Below are 15886 nucleotides of genomic sequence, written 5' to 3' on the forward strand. Positions count from 1 at the left end.
CACCGCTGATCACAATATCTCTGACCATGGCACGACCAAAATCAAACTGATTAAGCCTAGGTTCCATCACATATACACATTTTCAGTAATGGTCGTTCACAAGACAAAACATTTTACTACTGGCATTTAAAACAATTGAATTTCTTTTTGGGTGAAAGTGTCCAAGTGTTAGCGGCAATGAATGTCTGGTTTATGGCCAAGCTTAGTATGCAAAGTCTCTCTCCCACAGAGTCCTGTCAAAGTGCCTGTAAACTGCAGTGTTGTTGTTGGCAGCTGGGAGTTTTCCCTCAGCACTTCACATCAGTTCCCAAACAGAGCCGAGTGATGATTTATTGAAGGACTTTGGATAGGAACAATCAGCAAAGATTCCCTAATCATAATTAGCTATTCAACAAAACTTAAAGGTGAGTCAAGCAGTGGTCTCAGAATAAACCCCATGGATACATAAAGAAAAAGCAAGAAGGAAAAAAAACACACAGAACTACTACATAATTCAGAAGTATATATCATGTTGGCGTGGTGTTTTCCTTCAAGTTTTCTTTTCTTTGGAGAAAATGACAGGAACAGATAAGCTCATATTTTACATTTTCACATAGTCGACAACACCACATGGTTCCAATTTACAGCACATTGGACACCCATTGTCTTTATTATAATGGTTGAGCTAAGTAAGTGTGAAATATTGCATATTAATATGCAGTATTCTATCCAATAACCAGGTTGGGCTGTAGAACTCCTTTCAAATATTTAGCTGTTTCACTTGAGTCATCACAGCAGTGCCATTTCTTTAGCTAACCTGTAAGACTTTATACCCCATGTAAGGCATACAAAGAACACATAACATTCAACCAAATTCAAAAAGTATTGGATCCTATTGACAATTTTGAAGACTGGATATGCATCTTCAGTGTTGTAGAATTATTACCTGACCTCAAAGCAAATCTATCCTGCACAAAAGAGTTTGTACATGTATGCTGGCATATGGTGGCATCATAAAAGCATTTTATCTCATTGTGCTTAGATCATCCCAAACTGATCTCAAATACAAGCAGAGTGTGTAATTAGAAACTACCTAAAGAGATGTTGTAGCATAACCCCAACATGTCTGAAAATTTACTTCCATGCAGGATTCTATTTATAGCTATGGAGGGAGAAATTATATGATTGCATATGGCGGAATGATAAGCTTCAGCCATTGGCCATAAGTTTGTGCAAAGCCATTAGATTTAGTGCAAGCTTTAATATACAACCCCCATTACACACTAGTAACCAACATTTACTCATCCACCTAAAATCCTAAATTAGTGCTTAATGTTTTGTGGGAATAAATGTGAACACTAAAAAAAGTCCTTGCTCTGCTAGCAATATATAGTGGAAGTGGAAGTGAGCCATGTGAAGGAAAACCAGAAAATACGTACAAATTGAATAATTCTAATTCTGACCTAGTAAGCCCTGAACTTTTAGTTTTTCTTTACAATCTGGACCAGACTCTATTTGTCCTTATTTGACCCTTTTAAAGACTGCCAATAGACAACTCTTTTTAGGAGTTTAGGAAAGGTATACCAAGCTTTGATAAGGGTTACTCCCAAATAGTGACCCCATTGGGAAGTTTCTCACTTAATTCCTGGGCAAACTAGGAAGGAAAATGTAAAACCACTACGGGCACAGTTTTTTTTCCCAATAAAAGGGAAGGGTTGGATTCTCTCAGGTTATTGTTTTTTCCCAGTGTTTTCTAGGCTCGGTGACAACAGTACATCTTCCAATAGTGTCCTTGGACAGCATTAAATACTTTTTTTTACTTCTCACATCTATCCAAAAATGTTTTGGCTTGTGTTGAATTTCTCTTCCACGTTTCCTTACAAATAATATTTCATCCCAAATATACTTTTTCATAAAATATTTAAGATTGCTTTTGGCACTTGGTGAAAAATTTTATTGAGTATTTACAGCTCAATTTCTTTTTTTGTGATTTTAACTGCACATTTAGCTTTTCACAATGTTTTTCTTTCCAATAACAGCACTCGCTTAACCCTGGGCCCGCAACTTGGCTTAGATGGAAGTTCACGTTATAAATTCCTTGTTTAAGGATGAACTAGCTCGTGTACTGGAAAAAAAAATGGTATTGCATCTACAAAATAAATTAAGAACAAGATGAGTGGTTTTTTAGGAGAACTTTTACTTATTTGCCAGTGAAAGCAATTTAGAGATGACACATGACCTGCTGATTCCAAGTCATATTCTTGAAAAAGAGCATCGTCGGTCATAATCTACACACAGATGCCTAAATAAATGGATTTGGATTGGAGTTGTAAAGGTTACATATTTCTAATCACCAATAAGTTAAGATTGTATGTATTGACAAACAAAATAATTCAGTGCCACCAGATTCTGCCCTCTGTTTTTGTTTCTGCAACTCAATAGAAATAAAAATGTCGGTAAGGAGACTGCAGCACTCATTCATTTGTCATTTTACTGGATATTTTGTGGCAGAAAAAACCTTTTGATGCCCCACACTGTGGTGTGGTGTGATGGAATTAGTCCGTGTAAAGTAACACTTGGATTTCCACTGCATTTACTATGATGCTGCTTTACAAAGTAATATCCTTCACCCTTGTTATGTCCTGGGGTACTTAAAATTAGTATTTCATGAAGAATAAAAAATATTAATTTTTCAAACTTCTGTTGCATCCCAGCGCTGCCATTCTCCTTCAGCCACTTCCTACCTTTATGCTTGAAATCCGTCATATCCGTGCATGTTATTGCATTTCTTATGATGATATTGGAAAATGTTTATGTAGCTGGTACAAACTCAAAGGACAAGTAAACCTTTAAACAACAATCTAAATTATTGCAGCTTACCAGTCCTTAAATGTGGAGTATGCTTGAATACCCCAAATGTGGAAGATGGTTACAGCTCAGCCTGCGTGACAGCCATGGCTCTCTAAAGATACATTGGAGCCATCCAGAGATAGTGAGTACTTATTAGCTTAAAAAACTAATGCAGCCACCACTAATAAGGACTAATATGCATCAAGGTGATACATTTTTTGTTTTTGGGTTGCAATGCTCTAACCCCAGGAAAACAAATCTACAGACACTGTGTAATGTGCTTGTGTAGCATTTTTTATAAAATGCTTTATTTTTGTTCAAAATCCAAAAACTTTGAACTTGAGATTCATATAAGGTCTTCAGCTAAGTCCATTCTATTGTTGGCTTAACTGATAAAAGAGCAACAATGCACATCTTAGCTGAAATCAGAGCGCTCTTGTTATGAATGACTAGGTAGTAACTGAAACTGGCATCTAATCAGCAAACATAAAACCATTCCAGAAGGAAACCCGAGAGTCAGTGGTACACAGGAGTCAGCACTATGTTATACTTAGTCCTGCTCTGAATTATCAGATTTCCACTCACTAACAATCACCTATATGGAGCCTGGACCTGCACGTGTGTCAACAGTAGTGGAAGTAGCAGATACATAACACAGTATCTGTTCTATCGATTGGAAAACATCCAAAACCTTTGAGAATTTTCACAAGCCAGATATTGCTTTCCTCTGGTTCTGCTCGCTGTTACTGAACCAAAACAACCTTGAATAGAGCTTAGATTCTACAGCAGAGAATAACTTGTTGCAAGGGATAGTTAGAAAGGTCTTTAGATTATAAACCATAGTTTGTATTAGAGATCTGTATGAAGGAAAGAAACTTCACAGGTCTGTAATGCTTAATTATTTGGGAATTTCTGATATATAGATAGATATAGATAGATATAGATAGAGGTGCCACCCCTAGAGGTTCTTAAACTTTCTCCACTCTATCCAAGGCTACCGTTGGGCTTAAAAAAGAAGCCGAATTAGTGCTATACCTAAAGCTTCTACATTCTGCTTTCAATCAATCTAAAAACAGTCAATTGACACGTTTAGTAATCTGTACAATCACAATTTATATTGGCTGCTATTAGGCTACATACACACGTCAGATGATTCTCGTCTGATAATCACCTCAGGGCTGATATAAGGCGAGAATCTGGCGTTTGTACAGTGCTCGTTGTCCTAGCGGATCAACAGACGATCATAATGAAAGTGAAGGAGAGAGAGCACCAGGGTGCCACTTGCTCGTTTCCCCCCCTTATCACATAAAGCAGATTGGTGCTGTATGTAAAGCACTTGTTCATGCATTGTGCAATTGTTTGTTGTTGGAAAGGATCAGGGGCTGCCAGGAATGATTCAAATCCCACATACACGGAAGTTATGTCACTCCAAACCCAGAAGATGACCAGATGAAGACCAGGTGAAGATGGCAGCATTTGCGCCGGAGCAAGGAGAGGTGAATTTACTTAAAACGTACCTAAACTCAGAAATTTCACTTTACATAAAAGGGCAGACAACCCTTTTATGTAAGGTAAAAAAAATCTTTTTTTTTTTTTTTTTTTTTTTTAATGCAACACCCTTTAAAAAAAAAAAATTCTCGATTGCCTGGATGATCAAAATAAATGGGAGCGCAAAGCCTTCTGGAATACCTACATCAAGCTTCCGGGGAGGCTCTTGGGTGCTCCTTCTGTGCATGCCTGAGTAAAAAGGGGAAAAAATTGCCAATCCCATGCACGCCACATGATCTCGCGCCTGACGGGAAGACACCTCCGGAATGATCGACCACTCTGCGGGACTGAAGATAAGTGGATTTTTCTGTTTGGGCACTTTTGAGTTTACTACCTCTTTAAATTGCAACCAAGCAGGTAAGTTTATTTTGCATTAACTGTCCATTCTGCGATAAAAAAAACCTGCCTGCTCACAAGATTTTACTTCTAAAGTTCTGTTACACTGAAAGATTCCCTTTATTAAAGCATACGATTTTATAAGCATAAAAAAAAGATTTGGGAGGCTGGAAACGCACATCTTCATAATATCGCATCCACCAAATATCCTCCCCAGTGCAACCTCAAAGTATTCATCAGCTCAAACAAGTCATTGATTGGCAGGCAGCCAGCTGGAGACCAAAAAAAGGGTTTTTCTTTCCTGTTACTGTCTCTTAATTCAGACACTCTGAGCGGATCTATTTATAGCAGTTGGCGAGAAACCAGCCACAACTCAGCCACACAGCCACCGCAGGAAGAGAAACAAACCCAGAATGATGATGTTTTTGTCATAATTCTACACGAGCAGTGGTAATGTGCACTGGAGAGTGCAAGAGAGCAAATGAGGGTGCGAAAAGAAAAATCTGTTCTTGTTTCAGTGATGTAGGCTGATGATATTCAGCGATAACGGCCCCTCAGGGAACTTCAGGGGAACTTTGTTTATTATCACAGAGAAATTGAATACAATTTTATAAGAATATATTCACACAAGGTATGACTTTGCATACATTTTACAGCATTTTAATGATGTTAAGTAATAAATTGATAGAGCAGATGGGATAGAATATTTTAGGTTTTAATTTAATTTGTGTCATTAGGGAGATTGACCCTCAATATCAGCGATTGCCAGCCTTTCTGACCTCATGGACCACTAAATTCATAATTTTAAATCCTGCAGACCATTAATATTAATTTTTTCAAAAAGTTAAATACATTTGTAAAATAATGAACTTCCTAATGGTTCCTGATGAGGACTGTGGAGGCTCTGAGTCATTGATCAGCTCACGGTTAGGTGAAGTATTACTATTGTTACTATTATCATTAGTTGCATTATTTTTGGTATAACTAAAGAAATGCAAAACATTCATTTGCTTTCTCTCACTCATTGTGGGTTTATTTCATTTGAATCTAAGACCAAACAAGAAATGATAGTTATCAAAGTCAAACTATTTGATGCCATTAAATATAACAGTGAAAGCAAATACACAATTCAGGTCATACTTACCTAAAAGAGCATCTGAGAAATAAACAAATATAAAAACAATGGGATGAGAATAGATATTCACAGAGCGGGGTGACTGTTGTATGGTGGAAACAATACTGAAGCGTAAGGCTTGGCAATGTTTGCCTCATAAAACTTAAGACTACACTGACGTCATGCTGCGCCTCCCTTTTTTTTCCGATAGAATAATTTGTGAATTTAGTGCAATATAAAGGTGAAAATTGTCATTCAGAATATAAATATAAATATCTATATCTATATATAAATCTATCTATACATCTTTATCAATCTACACATCCATCTATCTATCCGTCTATCTATATAATTATTATAATATTCCAATAGAGAAATCTGAGCTGGTGGCAATGGTCCTAAAGGGGATTTGTATTACGGTTGTGACTCCTCAGGATAGATGTCCTTAAAAGGTTTTCCCATTTACAACCCCAAATGTTTGAAAATATTACTTCCAATAAAAAAAGTAAACCAAACCCAAAAGACATAAAAACAAACCAAAACATCAAAAACGCATTTCTAAGGAAGCCATTGGGATACGACGTCAACAAAAGATCTTAAGTTGCTAAAACCTTGCCACAGGGCAAAGTGACCGTATCCCTGAAAAGGGTCCCCCAATCCCCCTGCAGTTAACTTGCATGTGCTCCCTCAATGGTCCCTAATTTTTTTTAGCCAACATGGAAGAGATCAGTGAGTGTACTTGGGCCTTGCAAATGGCCAGTAAGACCAGGGAAAATCACGGGGAGGAGGTCATTTGCATCAGGTAGTGTTCCGGGATGTGACAGTGGAAACAGCTAAGTAGGCAATTGTTAGAGGGTTCGAGGGGCCTTTGCCAAGAAACTATCACTTTGATTTAAAGATTTTTACTTGCCAGTATAATACAGTGTTGATAATGCAACCACCAACAAATTTTGCAGCCACTAAAAATCTCTCTATGTTGCTGTACATGATTTTCGGAAAAGTCACTATAAACATATGTGTTCAAATCCCCTAATTATGCATAATGGAAAAATACAACGCAAGTAGGAAGAAAGTCCACAGCTCAGTGTAAGTACAAAAAGGCAATTAGGAATACAGAGCTTACTCTGGCAGACGAATACATACAGCACACACCCATCAGGAGGGCAAAGTAAATAGATGTATATAGGAAGATACAAATAAAGCAGCTTTGTAATTATCACATTTTTTTTTTAAATGCAAGCTTATCTCAAAGTAGAAGCAGTAAGAGCAAGAACCCAATTAGAAACATGCATAGGGGGATAAAGACATCTTTAACCTGGAAGATTGTGGACATGGAGTAACTGAGAAATAATTACTATGTAGGGCACCTTTTGATTTATGGCGAGTATTGTGTCAAAATCCTAAGTTCAGCTTTAATATGTTCAGCAAGTTTTGGCAGCATCCATTTGGCTCAGCTTCTAGGCATTTGGTCATGTGATTTTACTCTTTAGCAAAGATCAAAGGCAATATTGAGACTGTTGGTGATTTGACCAAAACTGATGGAAACCTGGAGCTGTATATTCTTCAAAAATTTTAAATATTTCATCTATATAATTACAGTATCTGCTTATAGTATTTTCCAATTTTTTTTGTAGTCCTTCTGTTGGCACCACGTTTCTTTAAAGTTTACCTAGGATAAACAAGGTGAAATAGTTGCTTTAAGAAATCAAATGGGGCAACCATTGAGGTATCTGCTTTCATCACTGTCTCGCCTATTCAGCAAAACCTGCCAAAGGCATTAAGAACTTACAGTCAGTCTGTTAGATGTGTAGCAAGCTCAAAAGCTGGAAATTTGACAGCAATCCTGTAAAAATCAATTCCACTTTTTAAATTTATGTTGCGGCTGTTGAGTAATTAGCAGATCAGCAGTTGTAGTGCCAGCTGCATAAAGTCAGGTGCTGTTGAGTTCCGTTCCTTGACACTGCAGATGATTATTCAAAATGTCTGCTTCCAGAGGTAATGTTATAGTTAGTGTAAAAATCCAAGCAAAAGGCAGACCTCAAGTTATTTTGGCTAATTACTTTGCTGATGCATTTTTGAGTATTGATTCCTTAACTTTAATTTGCAGACCAAAAATTACTACTAAGGAGGGCTGACTTGCAGTTCAGGCTTTTAAAGTGGAACTAAACATTAACATTCAAAATTCATACGCAGGCAGGTTGTTTATTTCAGCTGCTATAAAACAAACTTACCTGCACTTTTTTCTTTAACATACAAATGTGAAGCTTTGTGTATGATCCCAGCCTTTGAACACTGCTGGGACTGAATGAACTCCATTGCACATGCGCTGGAGTTACATCATTCATGCACGGCCAACCAAGATGGCCAAAGATTCCAAACACAGAAGTGGAGAAGGAGTGGGAATTGGTGAGCTTAGTGGAAGTTTGTGACCGGGCACAGGTAGGTTACTTTTTTTGCAGAAAATGTTTAATGTTTAAGTTTAGTTCCACTTTAAGTTTAAATCTGCTTTTATTTCCACCCAGATTGATTACACAGTGGTCCTACTCTGAACAAACAAGGCCCTTGGCCAATGTACATGTCAGTACTGAAGTAGTATTAAAATGGAAGGAATACAACTAACAAGTCCGACATTTCTCAAGAGAACTGTACTATACTGTTCAGTGCAAAGCACTTTTACATTCCAAAGGTGAATGTGTCAAAAAGCTGTACTCCATGGTTATTTCTGCAACATTCTTCCCTGACTTTCCATAAAGCTAAGTAAAATACTGCTTTTGTCTACACAGGATTAGCCCAAGAAACAAGGCGTGCCTGGAATTCAGCATCTTTAGAACTTTCTCTTCACAAAAAAGTAAAAATAACTTGAAGAATCATTTAACCATTGGTGGAACCATTAGTAAAAGTGGAAAGTAAACAATCCTGTGGGGAAAGAAAAGACAGAAGAAAAGGGGCAGATTTAGATAACTCGCTTCATGTAACTGCAAACAAACTGCTGGATGTCTGAAGTATGCACTACATTTCTCCGATGTAGTGCATTAGGCTGCATATTTAAATAGGTAGGCTATGGAAGGGTGTGCACATTTTGGAAAAAGCAGCACACAGATGTAGTGGGAAAGCTTAAAAACAATAGGAAGGAGTCAGCAAAGTTTGATCCTTTGACTCCATTGGGTGCATAGCCCACGCAGCGGCCTTCCCACTCAGATAAAAAATTGTCCTATTGAATACTGGTACTGAAGACCTACCCAAATTGAGACAAATTGTCTTTATTAACTAATCTTCTATCCACAAAAATTGGCCTTGGCTCACAGATGTATACATCTAGTGGGTTAAAATATCTTAGCGGAAAGAGACAGTAGTTTATTGCATTTCTGCAATCAGAATAGAGCACAATGGATTTCAACCCTGAGCACCTACGTCAAATATCAGAGGACAAACTAAATAGCCAACAATTTGAATTATTAGCCAAATTTCACAGTAAATGATTGGTTCAGGACAAACAGCACTTCTGCTATTTCCACATTCACGCTCTAGGACATGGTAAGAACAGAACACTGCAGACATTGCCTCTCTACTGAGAAGCTAGCAGCGAAACAGATTGGAGGCCAATTCTCATGCAAATTGATATTGTTCTGCAAGGGGCACAGCAGGTGTTCCGCAATGCCTCCCATTATCAAAATTAGGATTCAGCAAAAGAGGCTGATTACATGGACATGCATTATTGCTTTAAAAAGGTGTGCTCCAGCATGGGAGAAAGTTGTACTAATGAGGATAAAAGAATTGATTAAAATATCAGTTTTCTATTGAAGCCACTGAAATGAGAAAAGAGATTAAAAAAAGAAGGGTGGGAGAGTGATTTGCAACTTGTTGAGAGATCACATGCACTAAACAATGAGACTCCCAACAATTAACCTGGAATGGCTGGAAAACTGCAGCAATTCAGCTACAATGACTCAGAGCACCATTATAAAATTATGTGCTAAAAGAAGAGGGGCCTAGGGACGGCAATACATATACTCAGCCTGCGTGCACAGGTATTGTTATTCCTGACTTGTAAATTCTAGTCCGAAGAAAATTAAACATGAAAAGCATTTATAAGATATATTTAAAGCTCTGAGCAGCTTTTGTAAAAACGCTAGGAAATTGTACTGGAAGGAAAATAAAACAAGTTCCTCCAGGGTAAATCCAGAACTCAGGTTACATATTTGATCTGGAGTAGTGATTTGGAAGAACTGACACCTTAAGCAAGTATTGAAGATCTCAGCAACAACCAACAATTATTCTAACACAAGTTTCCCATAAAGCATCTATTCTGGTGCAGGTAGCCTAACGTGGGATTATTTTAAATGTTAGTGTGCTCCAAGGACTCGGGGCAACAACTCTTGCCCCAAAATAGTTCCAGAGGTCTTGAAAATCACAGCGATTTGGGTTAGTCCTTTCATGCAAATAGCCCTAAGTTTGCAAGCTCAACCTCTAGTCTGATTTTATTTCCTAATGGCCAGGGAGGGCTATCAGATTTGTTGGCCAATAGGGAAAATGAGAAGAGAGCAAACCAGTGTGTTTCCATAAGAGCTTTCGCTGCTAGTTGCATATTACAGAAACAGATTTGAGATCCTTTGGCTCTGGAAATACCTGAAGAAAGAGCCCTTTGTTATTTTATTTATTATGGGATAGGTAACAGCTGCCCACTTTGGGTAGTGTTTTGTCTTAGTATGGACTGAGCTGCTTTATAAGTGAGAAGACACTGCTGACTAGGATTAAACTGAAGCTGAATGACCCATTGACTAATATAAGAAATGCAAAATATTAATGCAAAATATTAACAAAGATTTTAGTTTACCTGCAGAAAAAAATGCTTTACCTTTTTTTCCATTGGTTTGTCCTCATTAGATGAACAAATTAAACACATTACATACAAAAACCCAGACCCATTAACATTACCTATTTGCCATGTAGTGATTGCTTTAAATCTTTATCGAGCAGATGGTGAATAAAAATGTAAGTGTGCTTTTGAATGCTGAATATTGAAAAAAAAAATTTTATTTAATTTTTTTTTTTTTTTAGAATTTTTCATTTCTTTGCTGTGTAAATAAAAAATTCTTCTTGAAAGAAACACGTGACTGGCAAGGAACAAATTCTGCTTGAAGCATAAAACAAAATGAAAAGCAAAAGTCAACTTTTAATGGAGGCTTGCATGGGAAATGTTCAAGAAGGAGGTGCAGGAAGGGGGGAAAGTCCTTGGCAAGCTGTTTACAGGAGGAGCAGGAAAATTGGAGAACAATGCCATAGTTATCCTTATCCTTGAGAAAAGGAGTTCAATATGACCTTAAGAACTACAAAGCAATAAACTGGCTGTCAATCACTTGTAGAGGTTTATGGAGATACGTGCTAATCGAGCACCATGGAACAAGCCTTCACCCAAGACAAAACAACAAGTGGGGGTTTTATTCTATGACAATGGCCAACACTCAATGCCCTTCTGGTGCTACTTCACTGGTGGTCATCAAACTCAGACAAAAGAAAGTTTTTTTTCCTTCTACGGTGTTCTTTTTTTCAATGGCCCAACACATACTATAAACGTACTACTAGTGGCTTCGGTAGGTAACCTGTGTAGCAATATATACAATAGAAAAGCATATTTTGCCTCCTGAAATCACAACTATAATCTCACTACTAATTGAAAGAAATAATTTCACAGTAAATAAAAAGATATGTTTAGTAAGGTATGCTACACTTTAGGAATCTCAAAAAAAAAAAAAAGCACTAAAAACTGGGGTTATGACCGTGACTGTATTACTGAACGTTACTTTCCTGAACTACTTGGCTGCTGTACACAACCTAGCTCCAGATCTTCTTCCCTGGAGTAATCCAAGAAACTTCTACTATACTTTAATTATGTTCTGATCTCCGAGTGGCACCGTTCCCTGGCTTCACTCAATGTGGCCTGCAGCCCAACATAGTACGTTGTAGCCCGAGTGCCAGCATCAGATACTCTCATTGGACTGGGGCGAAAAGTGATGAGCCAAAAGGGATGAAGAACACCCGAAGCAGACATAAGGTTCCACCGATTATATTGCATTATCTAAAGTACAAGAATGTCCTAAATTATAGAGTGTCTGTAAACAGAAAAACGATCACAACCCCTGTCAGTGTTAAAGTTCAATTCCAAAGGTAATACCTAAAATTAAGGATAGTTTTCTCTTGACCATACATGGGACAGGACAGTCCTCCTATTTGACCAAGCAATCCCATTAGCAAAACCAATCGACATCAAGTAAAAAATCAAAAGAACCTCAGTCAGGTTGGAATATTCATGTGGACTTTGCAGGTCTCCAACAGGTTTTTGAGACATCTGAATGGATTTATGTTTAATTAATTTTTTTGAGCATGCACGCATATGTTTAATATCAGTAATTATTCATTATTAAGTCATTCAAAAAAAAGGGTAAAAGGTAACCTGCAATGTGTGGTAGTATGATCAACTTGTTTTCAATTGAGGGTCAACATTATTAATGATCAATAAAAAAAAAAAAAGAAATAATTGCAGATAGTTAAGATATTGATAGCTTTAGTCCCTTTGAAAAAGTCCACAATTTTATGTAGAACCTGCCAAAAAGTTCACCTATCTGTGATGGTGTGGCAACAATGCTGCACTACTAGTAAAATCAAAGCAGAGTTGCAGCTTTCTTGCAGACTTTTCCTGCTTACAGTGCGGTGAACAATAAGCACTTGGCCACACTTAGTCCTCAATGCGTTTTGGACTGGCAGCACTGCCTCTCTTGCTGAAGCCACTTTAGGCTGCAGTGTATGGGATGGGAATAAAAAGACAAATATGGCAGTTGGCTCAAGAAAGGAAGAGTGTTATTTATGAGGCTTGAGAATCAACTAGTAATTGGATTTGGTAACTGTTTCGACTGTCATACGGGAGCTTTTAGTTGTAGAAAAAAGTAGAATGTTTAACAGTACAGTACATTTATAATTTCTTGCTTGTATACAAGTAACTTTGTATCTAGAACATTCTTGCAATGGTAGGACCACAACCTTTCATGTACAGCAAAAATGCAGCTAAACTATTTACTACCAGTCAAAGTTGTTCTTGACTGAAAAGGTGCTTTGTTATATTACACACAATAAATACCATACACAGTTGACCACACATACAGAAGTAGGTAGGTGTATCATATTATGGTACCTATATTTTTTCCCCTAATTAGGCTGATACTTGCTAAAATGTGGGAACATAAATACTTAGGCACAAGTGTCTGCCAGAGGCATAATTTTATAAAATGTTGCAAAAAATTATAATCTAGGTTTGCAGGTCTCAACAAATTATGACATAAATATTATGTTAGAAGTGCTGCATATGTGACAAATGGTTTTAAGAATCATTTCATGAACTAGAACAGACAACAGGAGATAAATGTAAAGGTTTGAATACATCTATTTCTATCTGCAAACATTGAGTGAATGTATGTTAATGGAGGGCCTTGATTATTATTAATAATGCCACATAACGCAATAACGCAAAATATACTTTAATATTTACAATAATGTTGATAAGTGCCATACTGTTTCCGTTAATGTGAAACAAAAACTTGCTAAAACAAGAAGTCACCAGAAAGTTAAGGTTTTTGGCAGAAAAGACATGCAAACCATTTTTCCTTGCTCCTGGAGACCGTCATACACACATGGGAGTTACAGCATCAATGGTCACCCAATGGTGGAGGTGGATTGCAGTGGACCCAAAATAGTTGGGAGCAGAAATTATGGCTGCAGACGACACAGAAGTGACAGTTTGGACCCATCATTGTTTAAGGACACAAAAAAAAAAAAAAAGATAGGTGTGTGCCATAATATGCAAGAATGCTGTGCGTACTTGCTAAAAACGGCAATCATAAAAAAAAAGAATCACCCACCAATGATTTATTTCCCACTTTAAACTTTTTTTTTTTATGCCAGTACTGACCATCTGGTGCCCATGTTTATTAAGTGTGCTGGTATTATGTGGAGGCTCCAAATACTGCTTGTTGAAATGTTTCTATACAGAAAATGTATGCATTCTATGAGATACTTGGTATTATATGTGCAGAGTATTTGTTTTCAAGCCTCAGAAATCAGAACGTTAAAAGGAGCCTAGTGATCCATAGATGTGGGCATCTGCCAGTTTGTGGGTATATTTGTTACTGTGTATGTTCTCACATTGCACGCAGTTCAGGAATGTGTTACAGTGGTTGCTCAGAATAAACATTACCCATTTATAATGCACCACAATTCAAACGCTTTCCCCTTCACATCTCATCACCGTCAAGCCTGCCTTATGGGTCAGTGAGCCTTTGATCTTCCATTTTAGCATCAGGAACACATGACACTTCAAAGGCACATAATAGCCCATAGTTGTAATGAGGATTAAATTGTACAGGCCTCCACTTAGGAAAAAAACATGCCACATAGCTCTTTTGTTTAAAGAAAAAAAATAATACACCAGTCGTACCAATTCAGGACTTGAATGACTTGTTGTATTTTTCCTATAGAAGCCTCTGTCAGTCCCTTATTGTCACCTCGGTTTCCCCGATTACATCACTGGCGTCTCAGGCATTTAGGAAGATGTTATCTATGGACAGAATAATGACAGCCATCTCTGTGCTTGTCTATCCATTTTATCCAAACTCTTCTTGAATTGAAGACTATGTTAGGCAATTCCATTTAGTTGAGAGGATAAGGGATTGAATATGACAGCAATGTGGACCTTTTAGGAAGAAATAACCCTTACTAACTGCCCTGGCTGACAATGGTATGATCAAATAGAAAATGGGTAAAAAATCTGTAACAGGGACATATATATAAAAATCGAATAGGGGCCCAGCCTACTCCTCTACTAAAAAAACTTTTTCTTTGTCTCGGTTCCATTTCCTGCCTGATAAAACATTGTTATCAAGATAAGAAGTGAGGATACTCCCTAATAAGCCGCAGATCGAAGGAAAAACCTGGTTAGCCTTGGCCTGACATATACTTTAGGAAGGGTCTATGCTCTCTGTACCATTATTTCCCCCTTTTATGGCGCCATGTTGAATTCTGGTATACACTTCCATACATTGGAATCAGTCTTTTCGAAGTTGCCACTTCCTGTTCTTCCGACCCTACCATAACTGGAGTTAGATGCTAATGGTAATCCCCAAAGTAGGGACCTAGACAGTAACAAGAACCTGATAGAGGTTCTTACCCATCTCTACTATATCTAAAACAAGAAAGTGTTGGCTTGAGCTAGGCTGCAAATAAGACCCCAATCAATGACACTCAGATTACCAATAAAGGAAGAAATCTCCAACAGATTCACGCATTTTCCTCACAACAGAACCTACACAAATATGTTCACAAATATTGATTAAACCCTGGACCTGCAAAAACCACTGAGGTCTGGGCCCGGAGCAATCGCTCAGCATGCACCACATTTCTTGAAATTAGATAGGTGTGTGTGTGTGTGTGTGTGTGTGTGTGTGTACGTAATGGGTTTTTTTCCAGGTGCTTTTTTTAAAGCTTAAAGCAGAATATGATCAGTCTTTAAAGGCGGTTGATTTGTACTGCTCTTTTAAATAACAGACACTAATATTTTTCCTTTAAAGATAAGATGAAATATGCTTCAAGAGGACATCTTAACTGGAGCCAAAGAGATTGATGAAAATGCCGTGAATGTATTTCAGATAGCATCTGCTCTTGCTGTAGGAGGCAGCCGTGAAGCTAAATGTCGTGTGCACATATTTATCGAGCGTCTCTGTGCTTACACTTATCAGCTTTGCACAACTATTACTATTTTCTTAAGTGAAAAAGGAATTGGGCGAAACTAGTTCCAGCTGGAATTTCACTCTGAAGTCTTCATGTTGATTGGCAGCTACTTAAATTGCCTTATTTGAAAAGCATGCAATGTGGATCAAATGAGGTGCAGACTGAATGACCACGGTCAAATTACCCGTCTTGCAGTTTGAGTAGTTTCAAGGATTGCCATCAGAGTAAACAGCTACATTTTCCTGAAGTTAGCTTGTCACTGTATATTAACATTTCATAGTCCAT

The 15886-nt window shown here is 37.6% G+C and overlaps 1 protein-coding gene across 1 annotated transcript in view; it reads right to left on the reverse strand.

The window, feature by feature from the left end:
• ACVR2B (activin A receptor type 2B) overlaps positions 1-15886 on the reverse strand; it is a 111884-nt gene that overhangs the window by 61808 nt on the left and 34190 nt on the right. The window lies entirely within an intron of this gene.

Source organism: Pyxicephalus adspersus, chromosome 5, assembly GCF_032062135.1.
Source record: "Pyxicephalus adspersus chromosome 5, UCB_Pads_2.0, whole genome shotgun sequence".
In the NCBI taxonomy this organism is placed as follows: domain Eukaryota; kingdom Metazoa; phylum Chordata; class Amphibia; order Anura; family Pyxicephalidae; genus Pyxicephalus; species Pyxicephalus adspersus.